Below are 8,014 nucleotides of genomic sequence, written 5' to 3'. Positions count from 1 at the left end.
CAGCAGAAGCAAATCTAGCAGTGTGTGCTCTACGTTTGTTTGGTTAATAATGTGAATTAAGTTGCATTTGGTAAAAAGAAAGATGTGTGCTGCAAAAGTTTTCCAACATCTCACTTAGAGTGTAATAAACTGTGTGTTTTTTGCTAGCTTTGTGGCTCCTCTAAGTTTCTGATCATATGGCTCAAGAAAAATCAATATCTCATTTCTCACATCAGTCAGATGGATAGGCCAGGCAAAGGCTTCAGCCAAGGCTTTGTGCCATCTGACAGGGAAAAAACATGTTTTCCCTATTTCAAGCTCTACTGTTTACAAGCAGCTATTGACAGCTTTGCAGTACTTTCTCCAGGTAAGATCTATCATGGTAGAGCTTTAAAGTCTTGCTGGCTCTGCTGTATTTCTTACCCCCTTCCCTCCCACTTGCCAAGTACAGTTATAAATTCTTTAAGTGCTTCTTACTTTTGCATGTGCTTGCTAAATGTTGAGATTATCCAAGGAGCAAAGGAGATGTTCTGAATTTACGGTCAGCCTGGCTCATGCTGATCCTCACAAAAAAACCCAAAGGTGTCATGAGATTTTGGCTTACAAAAACCTGGCAACTACACTTCTGTGCCCACTGATGGAATTAATTTCCCTGTATGGATCTATGGCACAGCTCTCCTTTATATCTGTTGCAGAACAAGTTAGCAACTGGCAGTAGAAAGAGTGTGTTTTTCTGGTCTGTGGATGTCATAGAACACATTAAAATAACAGGTGATTTTTAATACCAGGATTAGGGAGAATACTAATATTGGTATAAAAAAATACCTTCACAGTTAGAAGAGAGATGAAAAAAGTTATGTTTGCAATGCACTCACTAATAAAATTAAAAACATCATTAGTGAAAGCTTTGATTTTCTACTTGCATGCAAAATATATCATAATCACATCCAAAAAAGAGTATTAAAAGATAATTGGACCTTGTGATTGCCAAGTGATTCACTCATTGTATGGGAATGCCAAGTAAGAATTATCCATTTAGTTCCAGTTGGCCACCCTACTCACAGTGCTTATCACACATTATTTTTTCCATAGAGAGATGCTGCTTGGCAAAAAGAAATTGCATTCATTTGCCTGATTCATCCTTTCTTGTAAAACCTCTGTATTAGCAGGGGCCGAGCGTATGAAGAGTCTCCCTTGAAAGTTTCTTCATAGCAAAATCACTGCCTTATGAGATGTTTGTGAAGCTGGCTTCAAGAAGTCTAATGTTAGCATTTAGTGCGTGTAAAGTGCTATCAGTATACCTAATTCCCCTGTAATACAAGAAATTTAAATTCAAATGCAGGTACTCCATTTTCCACATGTCACCATCAGGAGAGCTACAGAGGCAGCTCAACTCACAAAGGGAATTTGTGTGCAAATCAGACCCTTCATATGCTGGTGGAAAGCAGCGGAATACAAACAAGATGGGTACAACAGTTTTATATTAATGCAGACAAATGCAGACCAGTCCAAGTTCTGTGATGAATCCAAAAGCTCAGCCTGGGTCTTCCTTCTGCTTTGCTACATCCAGTTTCCTTATACCCTGAGGTCTCTGGGGAAGCCGGTTCTCCTGCAGACCCAGAGTAACAAAGGCTCCCCTTCCCCAGGCTGAGTTTGCTTACTCTGGAGCCTCATTGACACAACCTTAGACCAAAGTATTCTATTACAGTACAACTCTGTAAGCTCAAGGGCTTGGTCCTTCATTTACCCTTGAGTTTTCAGGTTCAAAATCTAAAACTGAAACCAGGAGGCTCAAACCTAAGGCAATGTTCATGAGAGCCAGGAGTAATGACACAGTCTTTCCTGATGCTTCTGCAAAACTATGCAACATAGCGGGACTGCATAAAGCTTTTCTAATGACTGAGAGGAAGCTATGGAAGCCAGGTTCTGTATTGCAAAATTTAAAGCAGTGAGGCATGGATTCATTTTCCTTCCATTTGTAACTTCTGAAGTGTAGCTGATTCGGATCAAAGGTTCTGTTTTGCCTGGTATCAATTGAAAGCTCAAAATCAATGACACCGCAACACAGGCAAAACCACACAGGCAAAACCAGAATATGATGTTCCAGACTGTACTTCTTGAAGCTTAATTTTGATAAAAGAATACTGTACTGTTCTTCTGGAAATGGAATTTAAAGATAATTTTGTCAGAGACATCACAAAGCGCAAAGAAACAACATTTGCACAACTCATTTTTAGCTGGTCTAACTTCAAGACAGAAATTGGAGTTAAGGAAGGATTAAAAACCATGACACAAAAGCAATGCTTTTTCCTTTTCTGGACAATTGCATGTTCAGATTGCACTTAAAATTCTCAGGGATCTACAGATTGAGATGAAATATTGGTTTGGTGTGATGGCAGCATGGAGATCATAGCTATAAACTATTTTTGTGAAGCATAAATCAGTGCCTGAGCACCAAACCATGGGAGTGCAGCATTCAATTCATGTATTATCGCTAATTATATTCTTTTACTTGACGATATGTCATCACTCATGCAAGTAGCTATAAGCTACTTTTTCCACCCATAACCACGCAACTTACGCACAAGGCAACGACTGCTGAGAGCTGCCAAGCATAAATAAGAAGAAAAGTATTTTTATTATTGGTAACTGTGCCCAGTTGAGAAACTTCATTCTCACTACAACCCAGGGCATTAAACAGCTCTTTTCCAAAAGGGTTTATTTTTTAACAAGGCAAGGTAAGGCAAAGCAATGCAAGCAGAGGTTCAAAGAACGAGTTGCAGCAGCCAATAATCAGGACTGAGTGACAGTTTGCAGCCAGCATGTTAATTCACTGCTTTTTTTCCCTCTAAAAAGAAACACCTGAAAACAAGATGGGGTATGGAGGCTGTGAGGGAGAATCTTGACAGCCTTGGAAAAAGTGACTAATTAGTATGGAGGAGGGAAGACTTAAAGTTCAAAGTGCTGCTGTGACTTGTTTCCTAAACTGTTGGTCGTCTCAATCAGTTAATTTTCAGCATTTCTCAGTACGTGCCCTCGTCCTCAACATGCAGCTGAGAACACTGCCTCTGGAATTGGGTTCTGCAGAGCAGGTGCCAGTGGTTTCACCCTGGGATCATCAGTGGCTCACAGATGTCTGCTGGCATCAGCTGGCATCAGCTGCAGACATGATCCTCACTGCAGCAGTTGCTGTAGCCATCTTCATCCCTTCTCCCCTCACTGAAGATGTCCTTCTGATTTCCCATGCTGCATCCTTTTTCTCTCTTTCCCACATCTATGTAGGTCAGAGCATGGCACACCATTCAGTCCAAGTGCATTTGAGGTCTATCTCTGATCATTTGAGGTCTATCTCTGATCATCCTTATAGTGCTTTGTGTTTACTATTCGGAAGGAATGTCTTCCCTTAATGCTATGGTTGAGTTGCAGCAGCTCCAGCTAGCTGGAATTGCTAACACAAATAGGAGCTTGGGAGACAAAATGGGCTGAATTTCATCTCAGCTCCTTGCCTTTAACCATGCTCACCAAAGCCTCCTACATTACAATAGAAACTTGCCACTCATCCTGCATTGGTGGAAATGATCCTGGTGGCTTCAGCCAGACCTGCAGGACCTTGCTAACCTGAGAGGTGGGGTGGTGGCCACTTGCCTGTCCTGCTGTCCTCAGATCTCACTGGCGTTTGTTGTAATCTTCTGCCTATTGCTTATGCTGGGAGTATCAGCCACATCTACTACCCATGTGGGGGAGTTTTTGTGTCTCCCTCTTGGTAGCATGCCCAAACAGCAATGGTTAAAGTGGTAATGAGGTGAGTGTGCAAAGCAGGTGTGAACACAATGCACAAAACCATGCATTCTGGATAGGTGCTTACAGAAAATGGGTAACATGATGAGGAAAGTAGGAATGGTGACGTTTACTTGAGACAACCATCAGCTGAATTAAACTATTCTTAGTTTAACAGACAAGGATTACCTACATGTTAGTCATGGAAAGGACACTTAGATATTTCTAGGTGGATATCAGTATTTGTTAGGTGTTTTGAATTGTGATTTATTTGCTGTTTTATTAAACCCATCCTAAATACTCAGTTGTATGCTTGCCAGTTAGTTAGGTGCTGCCAATAGTCAGATAAATGTCTTCCTATCCCCTCTGACATAGTTTGCAGACCTGAGCTACCTCCCTGTGGAGACTCCCATGCCATGACCTCAAAAAAAACAGCGCCATGGGGAAGATGACTTTGTCATCCAATCTTACAACTCCAGCAACACCCAGCTCCAGTTCTCCCGTCATGTTGACAGTGAGAGCAATTAACCTGGTGCTGCCTGAGATTAAGGGCGCATTTGGCCATCTCCAGTAAAGATGGTCACCTGTTCTGAACCTCAGGAGTACCCTGGTGGACCCTGTTGTGAAGGTGGAGCTCATGGGAGGAAGCTTGCAGAGGTGGCTTGAGGAGGACAACCCTGAACTGTACTACGACAAGAGTGTGCACCAACCAGGCTGTCTGTGTCTCCAAAGCTAAGAATTTCCACACAGAGGTGAAACACTGGAATGAGACACTGGTTAACTAAGCAGCACCTTAGCATTGGGTGGGGAAGGTAGGGTCAGATCTTTTCCAGTGGAGAGGAAATCTTCTTTTTGCCAATCTCCATGTGCTCTGTTTCTACCCTATGGCATACTCCTTTTCACTACATCATATGGCAACTGGCATATGGTTTCATGGTGATCAGTAGTGTTGTACAGAAAGCAGTATTTGTGAGTCTGATCAGTCCCCCACGAGCTGGTGATCGTATCTGTGAAGTGGATATTTGTTGCACAGAAATATATCACAACCTGTCTAGCAGGAGGTAGGAAACTTTTAGTCACACGCACATCACTGAAGCTTTCTTTGGTCATCAAAAGGCTTGCCCTCAGTGTTCTTGTTGACTTACATGTGAGCAAGTACCCACTAGGTATACAGGCTTTGTTATATATGCGCCTATAGTAAAGGCATTATTAGAGTTACTGCTGTATCCTCACTGAGAGACAAGAAAAAGGTGAGACATACACTGAAAACATCTGCAAAACTGTGATTATTTCACTGAATCACAGAACGGCAGAGTGGTTGAGATTGGAAAGGAAGTCTGGAGGTTATCCAGTCCAACACCCCACTCAAGCAGGGCCACCTAGAGCCCACTGCTGAGGACCGTATTCAAATGGCTTTTCAATTTCTCAAAGGAAGGAGACTCCACAATCTCTTTGGGCAACCTGTGTCACAGTGAAAAAGTGTTTTGTGATGTTCAAAGGGAACCTCCTGTGTTTCATTTTGTGTCTGTTGTCCCTTGTCTTGTCACTGAAAAGAGCCTGGCTCCGTCTTTGCACCTTCTCAGATATTATACACCCCAACAGGTACACACATAAATGCAGAGCTAACTATTAACATGTACAGATTTGCTAAAAAGAGTTGTCAGTGATGTATAAAGACCACCTAAGACAGTGAATTATTCCAGGGGATGCTAAGAAAATGGGAGCATCCTAGGAGGTGCACTTCCCTTTCTCAGCTCGTCTTTCTTAGGGTCTATTTGGAGCACCGATATTTTAGTCTACAGATCTGTAATTGCTGCCCTAGATTAGTTCAGTTCTGAAGTTAGATTATGCCAATGTAAGGAAACTGCTTTTGAGCTACAATCTGCGGTGATCAAGCTTTATTACCTCTCAGACTTGAAGGCTCTACCTCACCCAAAGGTCATTTTCCCCTTGCACATGCATTAGTGTCTTAGCCTTGATGTACTGAAGCACACTGACACTTCCGGTAGGCTACCAGATATTACAGCTCTGACAGAAAAGAGGGACAAAGGTGGAGTGCTGTTGGAAAAATTATTTTTGCCATTATAAGAACAAGTACCTACAAAGCACCTCAGTTCTGGATCTTTTCAGCTAAAGTTCAAATTTGTGTTGCTCAAAGACATACTTGAATCTGTATTCTGCCACCTACACATGTATTCCTGTTTTCAAAAGAGTTGAGCACCCACATCCATCAAGACTTGCTGATGCAGTACAGTTTAATAACAGATTTTTACCACTGTAACTCAGTCTTTTTCCTCCTTTTCCAGCACTGATTACATCTTTGTAGAAGTCCTCTAACAAGTCCAAGAAAGCCATTTTAAAACATGAAAGAAGTTACAGACCTGACCCTTCTTACCCCAAATACTCTATGCACCCCACAGCTGTTTGAGCAGATTGCTTCCTGTGTCAGCTTTTGACACTCAGCTGCTAATATGCTCTTGATAGCATGTTACTCTCTGGTATTTGATCCTACTACATGCCCTACATGGGTCACATCTGTAAGAAAGTTATACATGGAGCCTGCTGACATATTTCATTTTAGCCCTGGCAAGCCCTGCACAAGAAACTCAGTATTGTCTCAGTGAGATAAACACTGCTGAAGGAACTGACTTCTGGCAGTCATCAAATGTGAGTGGTAATGGCTCTAGGATAATTAGATCCAGAAAACAGAAAGACGAGTTTTAGTGCTACCAATGATAAATAACCATGCTCATCACCAGCAGAAACTCCCAGTCAGAGCAAAGCATAGGCAGGAGCTCACAACACCATGGGCATTTTGAAACTCCTCAAGCACTGCTGTGTGCCATCCATCACACCCCCAGAAATCCTTTGTGTCCTTCATAGAAAGGTCACCCTTCAAGTCTCTCCTCCCAGCAGCCTCTTTGCACTTTCCACACAGCTGCAGCCATCATCTCCCTTGCCAGGGAATACAAGATGGCACACTTTTGGAATCAGGTAATACAGCAAATTATCTGGAATTAACTTAAGGTTTGCGGTGTGACTGAAATTCCAAGCTTCTGCTGAAAACCAAGTGTGTGCTATCCCCAGGTACTTCTGGGGAGCCAAGTCTTGGGAGCACCCTCCCACTCCTGCAGCTGCTGGGAAACTTGCTACAACGGCATTATTTCTTTTGCATGGTTTCAGGGTGATAAGGTTTTGGGGGCTCATGTAGAGGGCAGGTGCTCCCATTCAGTGGGGCTTAAATGAAGCAGCCACGGGGAGCCAGGGAAAGCGAGCACTCCTTTGCTTCTGGGGTGAATTTAGGGACATTGTTTAAGGCTACCATCCTTTTGAGTCCAAGAGTCCGTGTGCAGAAATAAGCACAGCTCAGCAAGCGGGCACAGCTCACAGAACTCTCTCTAGGAGAGGTGCAAAACAAGCCAGGGAAAGTGGGATGAAAACTCTACATAGAATTAAATAACCAAGCCTTTCTTTTCCCCACAGGCCTACTTCAGCCCTGCCAGGATCTCAGGCCATACCTGCAGCACAGACTGAGAAATGTGGACTCTTCCAGCAAATCCCCGCTCTGTGATGGGGCTGCAAACCAGACCCCCTGCACCAGGAGGGAACACTGATTTCTTTCACTACTGATTTGCAGATCTGCTCACAGTTCAAAGTCCTTCCTTCCACCAAAACAAGAACATTGCCAAAATAACTTAAAGACACTCTGTGAGATAAGGTCCGGGGAACACTAGGTTTCTACAAACTGTCAGAATAGAGAACATGACTCCCCTATATTGCAGTTCTCTAAGAGGCTGATGAATTTTAGTTTCTTCTCTTTCAGATTTAGGTGGGGTTTTTTTTCTTCAGAGTTACAACTCTGATTGAAAATGATGTTATGCCATCTGGTAAATCTCCCATGCTGTGAAGACACAGTATCCAGGCTCTACTGCCAACAAGAATATCCAGTTTTGGTTATTAAACCTGGAGGCACTGTTGAATTCATCTGCAAGAGGGTGCAGTCAATAGGACAAAATTCTAGCAGTCTGACATCCCCTAGTGTTGTTCAAAGTGAAGTTTTGGCACAAGCCACTAAGAGAAAGTCTGGAAGACACAGCTGCCTGCAGATACATGTGTTTAAGGGAAACAGGTCTCAGATTAAGAAAAGAATCAAGAGCTGGTCTTATCTGGCCAGAAAGGGCAAAAGTCATCCTTGCATAAGCGGGACAGTCTTTCAGTACAGCCAGTGGGAGCTCACTCGCACAAACCTGAATTTGAT

Source organism: Pezoporus occidentalis, unplaced genomic scaffold (genome assembly GCF_034315485.1).
Source record: "Pezoporus occidentalis ecotype Australia unplaced genomic scaffold, CSIRO_AGI_Poc_V1 ctg100, whole genome shotgun sequence".
Classification (NCBI taxonomy): domain Eukaryota; kingdom Metazoa; phylum Chordata; class Aves; order Psittaciformes; family Psittacidae; genus Pezoporus; species Pezoporus occidentalis.
Note: the sequence above shows the minus strand (reverse complement) of the source record.